Genomic DNA, 17,126 nt, shown 5'->3' with positions numbered 1-17,126 from the left:
TTGTTACAAGCACCGCGAACCTCAAATGCTAAGCATGGGAGGAGACTTGAAGGAAGAAGAAGGTCTGGCTGCCTGGAGTGAGGGAGAGAGTGGGGTTAGACTCCCCCAAGGGGGCCAGGAACTTCCAGCACTGTCAAGTTCACTCTTAGAAAACAATTTGGTGAGAAAAAAAAAGAACGGGAATAACTGTAATTTTTAAAATCGGAAAAAAGATAAAAACAAACACCTTTAAGATGCTCAGTGGTGGTTGTGAGGCGGGACATAGCAAGCTATGGGGGATCCTAGAGGAAAAGTGAGATGATCACTAACAGTTTGAACAGGTTCTGTAGGAATCAGCGATCTCCAGAGAGACAGAATCAAGAAGTTGTATGCAGAGAGAGAGAGAGAGATTTAAGGAATTGGCTCATGAGATTGTAGTGGCCGTGTGGGTCCCACATTTAATGGGGCAGGTGGGCAGATTGGAGACCCAGGGAAGAGCTGGTGTTGCAGTTCAGAATTTGAAGGCTGCCTGCTGGCAGAGTTCTTTCTTGCTGGTCGGGGACAGGGTAAGAGGAGGTCAGCCTTTGTGCTATTAAGGCCTTCAACTGATTGGATGAGGCCCACTACTTTACCATTTGCTTAACTTGATGGCTACCAATTTACATCCTAATCTCATCTAAAAAAACACCCTCACAGAAACACCCAGCATAACAATTTGACCAACTATGTGGGCATCGTGGCCCAGCCAAGCAGACACATAAAATTAACCATAACAAGTTCACACGAGGAAATGAGAACAGATGGTCCATGTCAGGGGCCTGGACCCACTGAGCATTTCCAGGGCCTAGAGTGCCCGCTTCTTGTCCTCACAGAACCCACACTAGGTTAGAAACTGAGGGTCCCAAGGCAATTCTGCAACCCTTCCAAGTCAGGGCTCCATGAAGCCTCGAACCCACAGCTTCACAACCTCCGCCATTCTCACGTGCATCTGACTTTGGAGTCGACCAGGCCTGGATGTGATTCTGGCTCCCTCTCAGAACAGCTATGTGGGCTTGAACAAGCAATTTAAACTCTTTGAGACTTAGTGTTCTCATGTAAAAGGGGGTGATAAGAGCACTGCCCTCGTGAGTTTTTTTAGTGACTATAAAATAACACAAATGGGGTGCTTGCACTGTGCCCAGCTCATAGTAAGCATCCAATAAATGCTACTTCTAACTGTTGGCTGAAGAGTCTTTCTAATCATATCTGCCCTTTTTTTCTTTTTAAACGGTCTTACTCTGTCACTCAGGCTGGAGTGCAGTGGTGTTATCGCAGTTCACTGCAGCCTCAACCTCTTAGGCTCAAGCAATCCTCTTGCCTCAGTTTCTCAAGTAGCTAGGACTGCAGGCACACACCACCATGCCCAGCTAATTTTGTATTTTTTAATTATTTTTGGAGGGACAGGGTCTCCCTGTGCTACCCAGGCTGGTCTCGAACTCCTGGGCGCAAGCAGTCCTCCTGCCTTGGCCCCTCAAAGTGTTGGGATTACAGGTGTAAGCCACTGCACCTGGCCATGTCTGTTCTACTCCAAAACCCCTGAATAATTGTTTGTGTGTGTCTGTGTGTGCACGTGTGTGTGTGTGTTTACACACATGAAATATTTCAACAACCAAGGAGAGAAGAAATTTATTTAGGGAACATATCCCAAGCCTCAGGGAGTAAAGTTAAGCATAGCTAAACTGATTTTTCTCAAGGGTACTAAGGAAATTGGCTGCAGAGAGTCTTTCTGATTCATCTATAGAAAGATTGGGAGGTAAAATCATAAGATTTTCTAAATATTTCTAAATAATTAAAAAGAAATACTAAAAAACAATTCAATCTTGCTGTTAAATATCCACATGAATCAGGTATTTTATAAGTAGCTTAATAATAAAACCCGATAATAACATACTTGTAAAATCAACATCTTGCTGCTAAAATACCACCAATAAACATGATGGGTTAACTGTCTCGGGGTTAACCTGAGATATGTCTGAATAAAGATGAGGCCCTGGGTCTCTTCCCTCAGGTCACTTGCATATTTTTCAGTAGCCAGTGCCTTAAAAGAGAGAATCTCTTTGAATGAAGAAAGTAAATGCACCATGCAAGTTGTGTCAAGTTGAGTCCGACAGAACACATTACATGGTGCAGCCTCACAGCTGAAAGTGCCCACACACTGCAAGGCAAATCCCAGGCAGGTTTGATCATAATTGCTTTGCTGAATATAAGGCAGCCTAGTTAGCTGTCCCACTTAATGGGACAGGTTTTTAAAGAGGCCACCCCTATATAAAAGTGAGGGGAAGAACAATTACTCCCAAGAATTGGGTATTTAGCAATTGCCTATAGGTAGGGTCAATTGAAGAAAGCCAGTGGACAGCCAACTCACCACTGAGCATAGATAACCTGATAAGATAAAAATGGGATTCTGGTCCAGTTCTTAAAAAAATAAAAGATTGATAACTAGAGTCACCCTATGTTAGTAGTCTTACAACTCACAAGCACTTTGTTATGGTTGCTAGATAGGGAGAAAGAGGTTCTGAGCTGCCAAACCAGAAATGATGCTTTGGGCTCCAGGTCTCAACTAATTCACTGGATTTGGTGTGATCGAATACTAAAGTCCAGTGGAGATACAATACATGGACCAAAGATGTCAGACACGACATTTTCCAATTCTTTCCCATTCACGCTCACAATAAGCCCCTAAAATAAAGATATGCGAAGGAGAGTGATACTCATTAGTTTACCCAAAGCCTCATGACTGCCAAATAATGGAATCAAACTCAAACTCCTTATTTTCCAACTTCAAAGTCAATACCCTTTACACTAAACTACAGTAAGTCCTCGAGGTTGTCAATAGGTTCTTGGAAATTACAACTTTAAGCTCCTACATCATGCAGTAAGTCATTTCACTTAAAATCAAGGTTTCCAAGAACCTATTGGTGACATTAAGTGAGGGCTTACTGTACACTGCAAATTGTCATACCTTTTTTTTTTTTTTTTTGAGAGAGAGTATTTCCCCGTCACCCAGGTAGGAGTGCAGTGGTGCAATCACGGCTCACTGCAGCCTCAACCTCCCGGGCTCAATGATCCACTCACCTCAGCCTCCCAAGTAGCTGGGACCACAGGTGCGTGCCACTACATCCAGCTAATTTTTGTTTACTTTTTCTATAGGTAGGGTCTTCCTATGTTGCCCAGGCTGGTCTCAAACTCCTGGGTTCAAGCGATCCTCCTGCCTTTGCCTCCCAAAGTACTGAGATTACAGGTATGAGCCACCACACTCAGCCTCATCATACATTTTGAAGGCCAGAATCATGTGCCAATATCTATGTGAAATAGATGTTTGTGTATGTGCATCTTTATGTGTATATTACCAAAACCAGTCCAAGAGAAGTAGAGGTAAGCAACTACTCATGAAACATAAGTGGTGTTCATATTTAATCGAAATTGTTTGGGAAATCTGCTTGGCGTTGATTTGCCTGGTCTCTGTTAATACCCCCATCTGCACCCCCAACATTTCTTCTCTGGGCTCTCTGTGCTGCTTAATTGTTTTTTAATGAACACAAATTATTTTTATGGAAGAATAAAAGTATATAAACCACTACAACAAAATATAATGCTTAAATTAGCCAATCAAAAAATCTATAAACGAGAATAATTATGATGAAAGGGGAAAAAAAGGAAATACCTAAACTCAGCACTCAGATACATTGTAATCTAATGGTTCTCACCCTTTTCAATAACAGGGATTTGTATTATTTCCTGGCAACTACCAAGCAAAGCAGTATTTTGCAACACTTTTTTTCACCAATCTATCATTTCAAGCCACTAATCTGAGATTTCAACCAGTACAATGTAACAATGATGTAAAATTCCGAGCCAATAAAAAAAAAAGATATTTTAGTAAGCTGCCCAATCTTACTGTATATGTGTACAAATTTTTACTAAGCTTTTTTGAAACACTAAAAAAAGAAAACTGAAGAACGCTATTATTGTTTTAATGGATCCCCCCCAGAGAACCTCAGAATAGAAGTAGTCAAACTCAAAGAATTGGCATTCATATTCATCTCAAAGTAATCAACAAGTGTTTATTAAATACTACTCAGTATACTTGCTCTCAATGTCATGGAATTCACCTGAAGAAGACATTAAAAAGAATATTTACAAATGGTGAGATATAATAATTAGCATACTTGGGGAACTGGTCAATATCACTATTAACCAAAATTTTTTAAACCACAAGATGTTATATTTTGCAAATGAAATGGCAGAGATATTTAAATATTATAATGCCCAGTTCTGGCATAGGTGCAAGTAAATAGATATTCTCATACAAATACTACTAATGAGTGTTGAAAATGGTATAAACTTCCTAGAAGGCAATTTGGTAACAACGAGAAGCCTTAACACATGCATAATTTTTTATTCAAACATCTTGACATTTAACGATTTATCTGAAGAAAATAATTGGAGCTAGATGTGTGCACAAAGATGTATACAGGGATGATCCTCTTGGAATTATTACAATGGTGAAAAATAGGAAATAATCTAAATCTCCAATAACTGGGGAGATGATTTAAAAAATTGCGGTATATAACAAAACATTATAATACATTATATAGAGTCATTTAAAGTCATGTTTTAATGCTCCAGCCCATCCTCCCACTGTTGGTTTCTTTTTGTAGACATGGGGTCTTGCTTTGTTGCCCAGGCTTGTCTCAAACTCCTGGCCTCAAGCAATTCTTCCGCCTCAGCCTCCACTTAATGGTTTTAATATCCCCATTACATCACGGCAACAGCAAGCTATTATTGAGTGAGGGTTTTGTGTCTAAGGCAGGTTTCAAACATTAATAATTGTGCAAATGAATGTTTTAGGAGAATATTTTATGATATTGGAAAACTTTCATATCATTGTTAAATCAAAAATGTGCATAATGATATATATGATATGATTCCAATTTTTTAAGAAGCAAAATATAGGTGCATGTGATTGTGTGTGTGAGTAGATATGCACACTCAGAGAAAGAAAGACTGGGAAAAGTACATTAGCATGTAAACAGTAGCTATCTTCAAGCAGTGGGATTATTGGTGATTTTCACACTTTCCTGTACATTTTAAATTTTCTAAAATGAATATATGTTGCCCTTTTAACCATAGAAAAAAGAAATATATATGATTTATAGACCAGTGAAATCTCTTCTTCAACTATAAAATGGTAGTCATTTGATGCTGATATAATGTTTAAGTCTAACAATGAATTCCTATAGATGACTCATGATTACATTTCTACAAAACTTTTGGAAAGCAATTTGGTAATAATGTATCATTGGAAAGAAAATTGTTCTAGCCTTTTAACCAATAGCTCCGCTTCAGGAATTTTTTCAAACACTCGTCCTAGATGATCATGCTTTAAAATATATAGCATTAATTATAATGGCAAAAAATAGACATAATAAAAATGTTTAAAAATAAGGGATTTGTTAGGAAAATTATGGCATCCAATCAATGACATATTAAGCCAGTATTAAAAATGATTTTCATTAAGAAATCTTGAAGGTAGCAAAAAAATCAGGATATTTCAGTTCACAAACCCAAGGGTAAAAAAATAATTCTATAACAAGTTAATTTCCCTTTTGAGCTATGTTCCTTGGAGTGCTGGAAACTTTACTACAGAATCCAGAGTTTTTCCTTTCTCCTAGCTGCTCCTCAGTATCAGCAGGGCACTTGGACTCCTGTGGAAAAGTCTACCCTCCAATCTGCCATAGCCCTCATTTCCAGCCAAGATCGACTTTCCATCTTGGATCAACTTGTTGCTTCTAAACTACAGTATAGGACCCTCTGTGAGACTGGTTTAGGCTTCCTTGTCTGAACAAACCCAGAGCCATTTTTTCTGTATGATTTTACCACTTCCCCAGGTCCCACCTGAAAGATGAGAACAGACTCCTTTGCTCTCAAATCTGATATTCTGTCTTCAGTTGTTGCCATTTTCCTGGTGATTAACCTGAAGAATAGAGCCTAATGTCTTCCTCTGGAATCTTCCAAATTTCCCCCAGGTCACCTTTTTCTTCTTCCCAGCCCAGGGTTAGTGTGTGTGTGTGTGTGTGTGTGTGTGTGTGTGTGTGTGTGTGTGTGTGTCTGTATTGAGGAGTGGGGGAGTAAGAGTAAGGTCCTATACTTCTGAAATCCTGTCCTCACAATGCTGATCTATAATCTTCATATGCTTAAACACATTGGCTTTCAAACTCTAAAGCCAAGGAATGGGTTTTGTCTTCTCTGCTCTCTGCTCAGTCACTTATTTCTCCAGAAGCAGAGAGCCCAGAATAGTCCAGCTGTTTGGGAAGTACTAGTAACCTAAGATACTAGGCCTGTAAAATTACTGATAATTAAAAAGGAGTTAAGCATAGAGGGAAAAATCCACTACAAATAAACTTGCTAAAATGTTAGTAATGGCTATTGTTTCTGGATAATGATTTTATGGGTGATTTTACTTTTTTATTTGTTCCCTCTTCCAAGTTTTTCTGAAAGCCTGAAACTATGAGAGGTGAGATACGGAGCAGCTTCAGGAAAAAAAAGGGAAATAAAATAAAGGTACATGGAAAAAATACAATTGGGACGTTATTGAAAATATTCAAAATATCAATATGTAAATATTTTTGAAGATAGACTAGGTCAAGGTAAAACATGCCATGCATTAAGAATGCCACTGAAATGACAATGTAAGAAAAACTTGTGGCTCAAAATACACAATTTGCATCTCTTAGGGCTTCATTTTACAAATAACACTGAGTTGCAAAACACTGTTTATTATGTCTGGTGGGCTTTGATAATTTCTTCAACATGAGAATTCAAAACACTTCTAGGCATTATGATAGGTCTGGTCATTAAAAAAGAATTTTGAGAAAACGACAAGCTTTCAATAGGGCTGAACAGAGAATTTCTATGAAGAAGCAGATTTGAAAGTTAAGTTTATAATTGTGCTAGCACTGCTAGCCTATTAACTGTTCAAGCTCATGAAGTCACCAGGATGTACAGTTAACTTTTCTTTTCCTTGGCTTTGCTTATTGTATTGTCAGTTTTACAGCATTTGTAACATACTGTCTAATTACATGCTAGTCTAGATGAACTTCAAAGAAAGAATTTTTGTACTTTACTGAGGGTTTGGTCCCCACCTCCATTAAAATTAGGTATTCTGTTTCTGCTTGCTGAATAGGCACGTTCCTATGAGGAGTACTTACTTTCAGTTTGCCACTGACTAGCTATGTGACTTGAGTAAATCCCTTCTTCCTTTTAGGACTCAGTTTTTCCTTATCTTGAGAAGGTAGCCTCTCCGGCTCCATCTTAGCGTTTCTCTGTAGCCACTATGGACTCTGAATGGTACCTGCCGCTGTGTGTCTCAGTCTCCTGTTCTGATGCCTCCTTTTCTCTGTGCCTGTTAATATTAGGTCATCCTAGGTGCGTTTTAGGGCCCCCTCCCTTCTCTCTTTACTCACTTTGAAGGTGACCGTCTTCAGATCCATGGCTTTTAATCTATATCATCTGGGTACTAATAATTCCCCAAGTGACTTATGTATACTAATAATTCCCCAACCTCCCCCATGAATTCTAGACCCATATATCCACTGAAGTCCCTCTTGAATACGTGATTATCATCTCTGACTTAATATGCCTAATCAAACACCTGCTCTTCTCCCCAAAACCTCTGGACTTGCTGCTCTGCACATTTCAGTTAACAGTAATTCCATTCTTTCCATTGCTCATGACAAAAGTCTTAGGGTCATTCTTGCTTTTTTCTTTCACACTTTACTTCCAATTCACCAAGAAATTCAATTGACTTTCTCTTCTAATTTTATCCAGAATCTGTCCAATTCTCAAGACTTCTACTCTTCTTACCTGGGTCCAGGTGATCATAATTTCTTTCATTTGGATTGAAGCAGCAGCCTCCGCTGGTCTTCCAACTTCCTTTCTTGCCCCCTACAGTCCTTTCTCAGCACAGCAAGTGGAGCGATCCCAAGGAAACAAGTCAGTTAAAATAGTGCTCTTTTCTACTCAAAGTCCTCCAGTGGTTTGGCCCTCACTCAGTATAAAAGCCAGATCCTTACAGTGGCATCCAAGGCCTAACACGATCTGCTGCTTCTCTAACCCTGGCTCACCTGGCTGGATCCTCCCTGGCCTCCTGTCCCTCAAACACGCCAGGTCACTTTAAGACCTTTGCCCTAGTTTTGCCCTCTTCCTAGAAAGCTCTTACTCCACATCTACATGGCTCAATCCTTCATCAATATCAAGTCTTCATTCAAATGTCACTCTCTCAATGTGGCTTACCCTGCACAGCCACTCCCTGCCCCTCAGCTACACTTTGTCTCCAGGGCACTCATCACCTTCTAACAAACTATTCTTATTTACTTATTTTTAAAGTTTCAGTTGGAATAAATTACATAAAACATGATAAAATTTATCATCATAACAATTTCTAAGTGTATAGTTCACTACTGTTAAGTTTATTCACATTGTTGTACAACCAATCTCCAGAACCCTTTTTATCTTTCAAACCTGATATTTTACTCATGAAACAACCATTCCCCTTTCCCTCTGCCTCATCCGTTGACACACACCATTTTTTTTTTTTTTTTGAGACGGAGTCTCGCTCTGTCCCCCAGTTTGGAGTGCAGTGGTGTGATCTCTGCTCACTGCAACCTCCGCCTCCTGGGTGGAATTGCTTCTCCTGCCTTAGCCTCTGGAGTAGCTGATAACTACAGGCAGGGACAACCACCATTTTACATTCTGTGTCTAAGAATCTGACTACTCTAGATACCTCATAAAAGTCGAATTGTCTTTTTGTGGCTGTCTTCCTTCACTCAGCATAAATGTCCTCAAGGGTCATCATGTTGTAGCATGTATCAGAATTCCCTTTATCTTTAAGGCTGAAGAAAATTTCACTGGATGTATATATCACATTTTGCTTATCTACTCATTCTTCAATGGACACTTGAGTTGCTTCCACCTTTTGGGTGTCGTGAATAATGCTGCCGTGAACATGGGTGTACAAATCTCTCTTCAAGATCCTGCTTTCAGGTCTCTCGGGTATATACTCAGAAGTAGAATTGCTGGGTCATATGGTAATTTTATTTTTGTTTTTTGAGAAACTGCCATGCTGTTTTCCATTGTGGCTGCACCATTTTACATTCCCGTCAATATTGCAGAAGGGTTCCAATTTCTCCACATCCTCACCAACACTTGTTATTTTCTGGAGTTTTGGTTTTTTAATATAGTAGACATCTTAATGGATGTGAGGTGATATCTCATTGTGGCTTTTATTTGCATTTCCCTAACGATTAGTGCTGTTGAGCATCTTTTCATGTATTTATTGGCCAGTTGTATATCTTCTTTGGGGAAATGTCTATTCATGTCCTTTGCCTATTTTCAAATCAAGTTTTTATTGTTGATATTGTTGAGTTGTAGGAGTTCTCTATGTATTCTGGATATTAACCCCTATCAGATATATAATTTGCAAATATTTTCTCTGATTCCATAGGTTGCCTTTCCATTGTGTTGATTGTGTCCTTTGATGAGAAGAAGTCATTTACTTGTTTATTATGCTTACTGTTTTGTTTTCTGTCTCCCCTCTAAAATGCAGTCTCTGTGAGGGCCAGGCCATACATATTTTGTCCATGGCTGCATCCCCAGTGTTATGAACAGTGCTTGGCACTTAGTGGGATCTCAATAAATATTCGCCAAATAGCTGAATGTGTGAATGGACAGATTAAAGATATGGTCTGGGCTTTTTGCAGTTCCTAAAACCCATGTGCGGTGCAAAAGTGAAAAAAATCTGAAGCATAATTAACAGTTATTTTAAAAATGCTCTAAAACAATAGCTTAAAGATAAGTTTCTTGAATGAAGGGCTTTTTAAAAGCCCTTCTCCCATATGTAACTGGTTTCCCAGGCTAGTTGGAAAGCATGCCTGCCTCCTTCTTTGGAATCCGTTAAAATGACAAATGCCAACTCTGAACACAAACTGTGCTCATTCCATTTCACCCAACCTCTATTATTGGCTCTCCTTGCCCCTACCCGGCCCCTTAATACCTGGCTGCTCTCCCGGTCTTCTTCCCTGTCTGATCTTCCCCCCATGGCCCTTTCTCACATTGCCCCCATATCTGCTTTATGTCGAAGGTCCCAGCCCGGCTCTGTCAGGGATTACTTTGCTTCCATTGTTCCGCCGAGGACCACACACCGGGGCACGGCTCAGGTACCCTTTACTCTAAGGAGGCCTGTGGGAATCTTGGAGAAATGAATAAAGGGGGGCAATGATTGAGCAGTACTTAGGAGGGGCCAGTTACATGTCAACCCCGATTAATGATAATGGTAATTTAGAATCTGCTTATGGTTTCTATTGTTAGGCTTTGCCAAGAAGTTTCCGACATGGTATTTCAAAGGGTTCTGGGGCTGGCTGATGCTGCAGACTTAACCTTCCACTGCAGGGAGATCAGCAAGCAGGGTGTGTGTGGCTTCAGAGGAGCGCCTTGCCTGACACAGTGTGCCCTGTCATTAACGCGGGTCCTGTCTGGTCAGGTGCATCTCTTCCTTCATGTTCACCAGGATCCACCCACTCCAGTGCAGCAATAGAGACAAGAGGACTTTGATTATTCTCATTACAAAGACAAATTGTTGAGATTGTCCCTTCTCCTATACTCGCTCTTCTAGGTTGCTATATTCACCCAAGCAAAAAAAAAAAAAAAAAACATACTTCCCACTGAGAACAATGAACTTTAGCAAACTTTGTTGTCCAGGAGAGAGGCAACCTATAAACAAGCTTAAGTGTATATGAACTTGGCCACAGGCTGCTGAGATTCAGATTCTGACCCAGTTGCTTTCTAGCTTGGAGACTTGCAGCAAAACACTTAATCTCTCCAGCACTCATTTTCCACATCTGGAAAATGGGGATGATGATAAGACTTCCTTTGTCATTGATAATGAGAAATCAGTGAAGTCCTGCAAGTAAAACCCTAAGAACAGCATCTGACACATAGTAAGTGCTTGTCAAATGTGCATTATTACTATCATTGCACAATTAGGTAAGGGTCAGAGGTCTCTTCCTTTAGAACGGGGTTTCCAACCTCAGCACAGTTGACGCTTTGGGCCTGATAATTCTTGGTTATGGGAGGCTGTCTGTGGATTGAAAGATGTTTAGCAGCATCCCTGGCCTCTACGTACTAGATGCCACCTTCACCGTCCCCCCAACTAAGACAATCAAAAATGCCTCCTGCCAAGTGTCCCTGAAAAGGGAGGGGGAAGAGGGAAGGGAGTTTTTGCCTGGTTTTGATCTACTTCTTTAGAATAAACAGCAAAAATTCTATATAAATGCATTTTTGTGGCTATATCCCACTGTGGGAAGGCAGTTTTCCTTAAACTGGGAATTTCAATATTCCTAGAGGGATTTGAAGAGTTACAAGATCACAGAAAGCGATTCCAACACACTTTCTATCCTTGCAGTCGTGGTTGGCCACTTTAGCACCTCCATCCAGACTTAATCTCTGCCCTCCAGAGGGTGGCCCACCATTCATTAGCTGCTACCTGGCTCAACTCCCACCTAAATGGCAGCAAGACCAGATGCTGCAGGCAGGACAGGGTGTGTGCTCTCCCCAAATCAATGCTTGGCATGTACTATGAAAGTTGATTGAATGAAAGCAAGAATTGAGTCACGCTTTAGCATAAGTTTTTTTTTTTTTCATTTTCTGTTTGTTTTTGGCTCATAGAACCTCATCTTCCCAAAGAGCAGTAAATCTCACACAAAACTAAAATCTGAGTGGCAGAACAGGAAAACTAAGGCAGCAAAAATGTCCCAGCTTAAGAAAAAAACAAAGAAGAGAAATTGCAAATGAGCGATGGTGGGGCATCTTTTGATTCCTCCATCTTCTGGGGAAAAAAACTGTATTCTGTTTTTAGCTGGTAATACATTTCTTTCCATATTTTGGGGATGTAATGAGCAAGGAAAGAAGAGGAGGGGGGTCCTCCTTAGATGCTTAGAGATCAAGGCAGTTCTCTCTCCCCACTTCCTGTCTGCCCCCAAAAAGAAGGCGAAGTATGCGGGCCACCTTAACAGAGTGGGACAGTCTCCTCCAAAGGAAAATGAAGGCTCAGAGCAGAACTGAGAGGAGAACTGAGCAATACCACCAACATCTCGCCTGAACCTAAGGTGGAGGAGAAAGTGAAGCAGTCATACAAAAACCAGAGAAACATCTTGAGATGGTAAATGAAAGACAAATTAGAATTGACCCAGTTGCTTCTACTAGGAGTCAATCACTCTGGTCCTCTTTTTCTCTTGGCCATGATCTGGGCTCAAGTCAGTAGGCATTTGAGTTGTGAAGATGTGGTAGTATGCTCTCGGATAGAAAAAGTCCCAGAAATCCAGTTCCCCAGAAGAAAGAGACAAGTCCCCCTTTCCCTTCCCCAGAAAAACAAATAAACAAAGACAGAGACTTTAAAAAATGGTAATTTTAGGGTGGGGGGAATGGGGTCATGTTGAAGGCTGGGTAAACTGAGAAGACTAACGTATGGGGGCAGAGGATTAGGTCCTCAGACCTTCTTGGACTCTTGGCTGAAATTCCTTCTCTTCTTCCTTGTGGAATTCTGATGCCATTGACTTTTTTTTTTTAACAAAGGTGTTGTTGTTGCTCTCATTCTTCAGGAACTGCATTTCACTCATTCTTTTCCCTGTGTTCTAATGTAGAAAGCATTCAGACAGGACATAGCATTGAACTGCTTAGACTAGGAGATTCCCTTGAAGAGCTCTTGGATGGTGGTTTTCTGCTAATGTCCACCTTGAGCCCATTGGTTGGAATGTTGTAGATAACTGTCTTGATATTGTTGGGGATCCATTCTTTGTAGCAGCTGCTGCTCTTGCTTCTTAGTTGAGCATGTCCTTATACACTTCCTTCATAGACTTCTGTCCTCAAAAAATGATGATGATGATGATAACAGTAGCATGACATGAATCACATGCTGCCATCTTGTTTTGGCATTGAGAGTTTGCTGGGTTAGCTTTGCTGCAGTCAGAGCCGAGTACTAGTAGTTTTCCAAGCTAGTGAGTGAGGCGAAACCTGACATAAAGAAGTAACATAAGGAATGGGGGCCAGGCAGACCACCAGTTTGTGGAAGTTTGTATTGAACTTGCCTGGAAAGTGGAGACAGGCAGATCAAGATGGGGTGGCTCAGGTCACTGTCAATGTCAGAGGGTCAGCTTGAAGTTTCAGAAGCAAAGTAGAGCACCTCATTATTTATGGTGTCCACCAACCAGTGGACAGAGAATATGGTATGGTATTTGGCCATGGTGCCTAAACTTTGGGTGAAGCGCTCCTGCTAGATGTTATGAGGTGATCAGGGTCCTGGATACAGACCTTGCAAATGAGAAGGGTGCCCATGCCAGAGCCCATGCCCCCATCTAGCCATTGAGTCCATAGGATGCCTTGAAGCCTGTAATGGCTCTAGATACCTTAGATACGATATCACGATGGAGTCTGTCAGGTCTGTTTCCTTCCTTCTGTGGCCATAGCCTGCTCCAGACTGACTAAAGGCAAAGTCATCTGGCCTGAAGATCTGGTCAAAATGATGTCAGCAAACATATTTCATAGTCCTTGATATAGAATCATCCTAGATGGCAAAAGAAATCAATCAACTACCTGTAGCCTTATTGAAACACCTGAAGATCTGGTCTGGCTACAGATCACTGTTCTATTGTAAGTGCTGGTGGGCTTGATGCTGTGCTCATCATTGAGCAACAACCAGAACTTAGTATACACTTGATTGCCACCCTACGCAGCTTGGATATGCAGGATTTCCCTCAGATGGAGAATTTACTTTTATGTTTATCCCTCACAGTATGTGAAGAACAAGAGAATAGTACATGTTTTTTGCTTATCGCACACTTTAAGAATGGGACATGGCCCAGGAAGCTGCAGCCACTATATTTGAGTCCAGAGATTCTGAGATTGCTGCAGCTCTGGCTCTTCAATTATTTTCCTTCTAATTCCTCATACCCATCTTAGTTCAGAAGCTTTTGAAGGCCAAAAGATGACGGCTTCTCCATTCTATTAACTGTTACTGTGCCTAAGAGTGTTCAAGACTGGCCAACGATTCAATAATCATTGGCTATTTAAAAGAAAAAGCTTTGCAGGCTGTCGACTTAACAGATACCTCTTGTGCTCATCATTTCTCAAACATGGTACGCGGGTGGATTTGGCCTGAAAGAAGGAGAAATTTCAGGGGTATAAGACAGCAATTTTTCAGGGCTCCATTATTTTCTGTTGCTCACTTTTCTTGTTGTCAGAACTGAAGAAGCACCAGCTACACATACATCAAGATAAGAGCTGCGCTTCCATTAATGAAAGGGGAGGGTGTGTTGGGAATAAAGGAGTTTTTTACATTGCAAATGGGAAAAGGGAATTTGTTTTAAGGCCTTATCTGGCTTTTGATCATCTGGACAGGCTTACAAAAGAGAAAAGTTGGTGTTTATTTTAAAGACAAAAATTGCTTTTTCATTGCATCAAATATGTTTTGCAGCTGCTTATACACATTGCTCTGAGCGGCAAACAAGGTAGACCTGTTCAGCCTAGGTATACAAGACAGTCAGCATATTAATAAAGAAAAGTGTACTTATTGTACTTAATGCAACCAGTTTGTAAAAGGCAAGAGGACTTTCAAAATCCATGTCTGACTGCCTAAATGAACAGCATCCTACAATAACCAGAGGGTACCACAGTTAACAAGCAAGTGTCCATTCATATTAAGAGAAACGAAACAGGAAAACAGAAACACATTCATCTGGTTCCTCTTTTCCAGTGTGGGACCAAGACTCTGAGAGAGAACAAAGCTCATTTAGACTGCCAATACCCAAACCAGGGGTTGTTTCAGGTATCCATTAGCTGCACAACTCTTACTAACTTATGCTAGCTATGCAGTCACCTCCCTGAGGCTCCCTCTGAGCTCAAACTCACAGACTTATCCCCAGTCTACTGACCACCCAGCACTCTAATTACATCTGACTGCTGCTCTCTCTCAATAAAGCACCTCTAGGGAGAATATGGTGTCTTTTCTACCTCTAATTCTTAACATGTTGTTTGGCAGATGCTAATAAACTTTTACTGAGCAAATAAATGAAACAATGAATGAATGAATGAATGGGCATCCACCGGTGTTACAGAGTGTGACTATCATCACTGCGTGTTGTTCTCTTTGTGTACATGAGAAAAAATACTGAACCCCCAGGGTGGCTTTAATTCCTATGTTAGTGTTCATCAATGAAATCTACTACAGTCCAAGGGTACCTCTTCATGGATGTTAAAAGCCTGGCTAGCCCCGGTCAGTTAATCCTTTCCTTTTATTTCCTATCAACCTTATCTCAATGGACTCTTTGCTTCTGCCTCCTTTCTGTTCTTATCCTCAAATACCTCCCTTCTTCACTCACTTTTTTGTGCTCCCATAACATTCCCCCTATATCGTTTCATCAGTTGTAACTCTTCCTATGGCAACTAAGAAAACCCAATCCAAATGGCTTAATCAAAAGAAAACTAATCTAGTGCTCATACAACTGAAAATCACAGGGCTAGGACTGGCTTTAGGCATAGGGCTCAGATGATTTCATGAAGACCCAGTTTCTCTCTCCATCTATTAATTGTGCATTCCACCATGTTGTCCGCATTCCCTGATAGACTCTCCCCTCGAGGTTGTAAAATGTCTGGAGCATCTCCAGTTTATAGTCTTCTACACTCAAGTCCTTGATGAAAGAGTCTTCTCCATCAATAGCTTCGTTAAAAAAATCCCAGAGTTGAGCCTTCCTAGCTCTGACTTGAGCTTGGTGCATACTCATGTACAAATCATTGTGCCCAGGGGCGAAATACACTATTAGAATTGGACGAAGTTACCCCAATGCTGGGACTCAGTATCATCAGCTAAACTCCAAGCATGCAGGCTAAACACTGAATAAAGGTGGTTTCTCCAAAACAAAATCAGGGCATTCTTGATTCAAGAAGTGTGTATGAATGTTGAGTGTCAAAAACAACAAACAACCACTACAATCCTAAACTTGCTTTCTGCTTTTCTCATCTTCTCTGTGTCATTCGGCACCCATGTGAGCCAGATATTCTTTTTCTTCTCTTCCCTTCTCTACTGATATCTCTATTGATATTTTGGTATCTACCTCAGACACACATTAGTCCCATTTTTGTCCCTGGCTGTTCTCTGCCTCTTCAGTATTTCCCTCTTTCGGCCATCCCCCAATTTCTACCTGGATTTTAACTTCCCATCATTATCTTCAAGACTTGGAGTACCTGCTGGTAAGAATCCTCGGACCAGAACTGTAACATCTGCTGAAACTGTTTGCTTTCTTCAGTGATCACAGACTCTCCTTCATTTTTCATCAGCATTTTCCTTCTGTTTCTATAACCCCATCAAAACCAAATATACCCAGGCTTCCCCATCCATCTTAGGAAACAAGACAAAACCACTTTCATTTAGCCTTGGCAGCATGCCCGCCTCCACCTTTCTCCTTCCTGTTCCCTGTCCCCTCCCCACCATCAAACTATCACTCCATCTCAACCCTCCCCTCCAGGCTTAAGCTCTCTGAACTTGTCTCTGCTTTCTTTCACCAAACTCATTTCTTACATCCCTGCAGTTCTGTTTCTGGGACTGTCTCCTTTCACCGCCTTCCCAAAGATTTCCTCATAGTCAAAATATTTGAGTCCTCTCTCTCTCTCACCTTCCACATCCAAATTGTCCTCAAGACCTTCCAAATATACCCTGCAAGTATCCCCTCACTCCATCTCTTCCTCTCTATTCCTCTGCTTCTGACAGATTGGGAATTCTCTTGCAGCTTCCCTCCTCCCCTCCCCTGTTTCCCTTGCTCCATCCAGACTCTCCATCCTTCCACGTCCTTCAAGCCAATGCTCACAGCGAGTTTGTGAAACACTTTCCTACTTTAAGAACTGTTCCTGGCAAACCATGAGATAAAATTCTTATGCTCCAGCTTGAAATACAAGGCTGCCCATCCTGCATCCTTGCCTGCATCCTCACCTGCCCTCACAATCCTAGAGATGTTCTGTACTGCAGCCGCACCTCCCTGCATATGCTCACACAATCCTTCCAC

The 17,126-nt window shown here is 41.0% G+C and overlaps 1 pseudogene; it reads right to left on the bottom strand.

Moving 5' to 3' along the window:
* LOC115830702 overlaps positions 1–16,407 on the bottom strand; it is a 54,712-nt pseudogene extending 38,305 nt beyond the window's left edge.
* Positions 16,408–17,126: the final 719 nt, after the last annotated feature.

Source organism: Nomascus leucogenys, chromosome 16, assembly GCF_006542625.1.
Source record: "Nomascus leucogenys isolate Asia chromosome 16, Asia_NLE_v1, whole genome shotgun sequence".
Taxonomy (NCBI): Eukaryota; Metazoa; Chordata; class Mammalia; order Primates; family Hylobatidae; genus Nomascus; species Nomascus leucogenys.
This window is presented reverse-complemented; position numbering and strand designations above follow the sequence as displayed.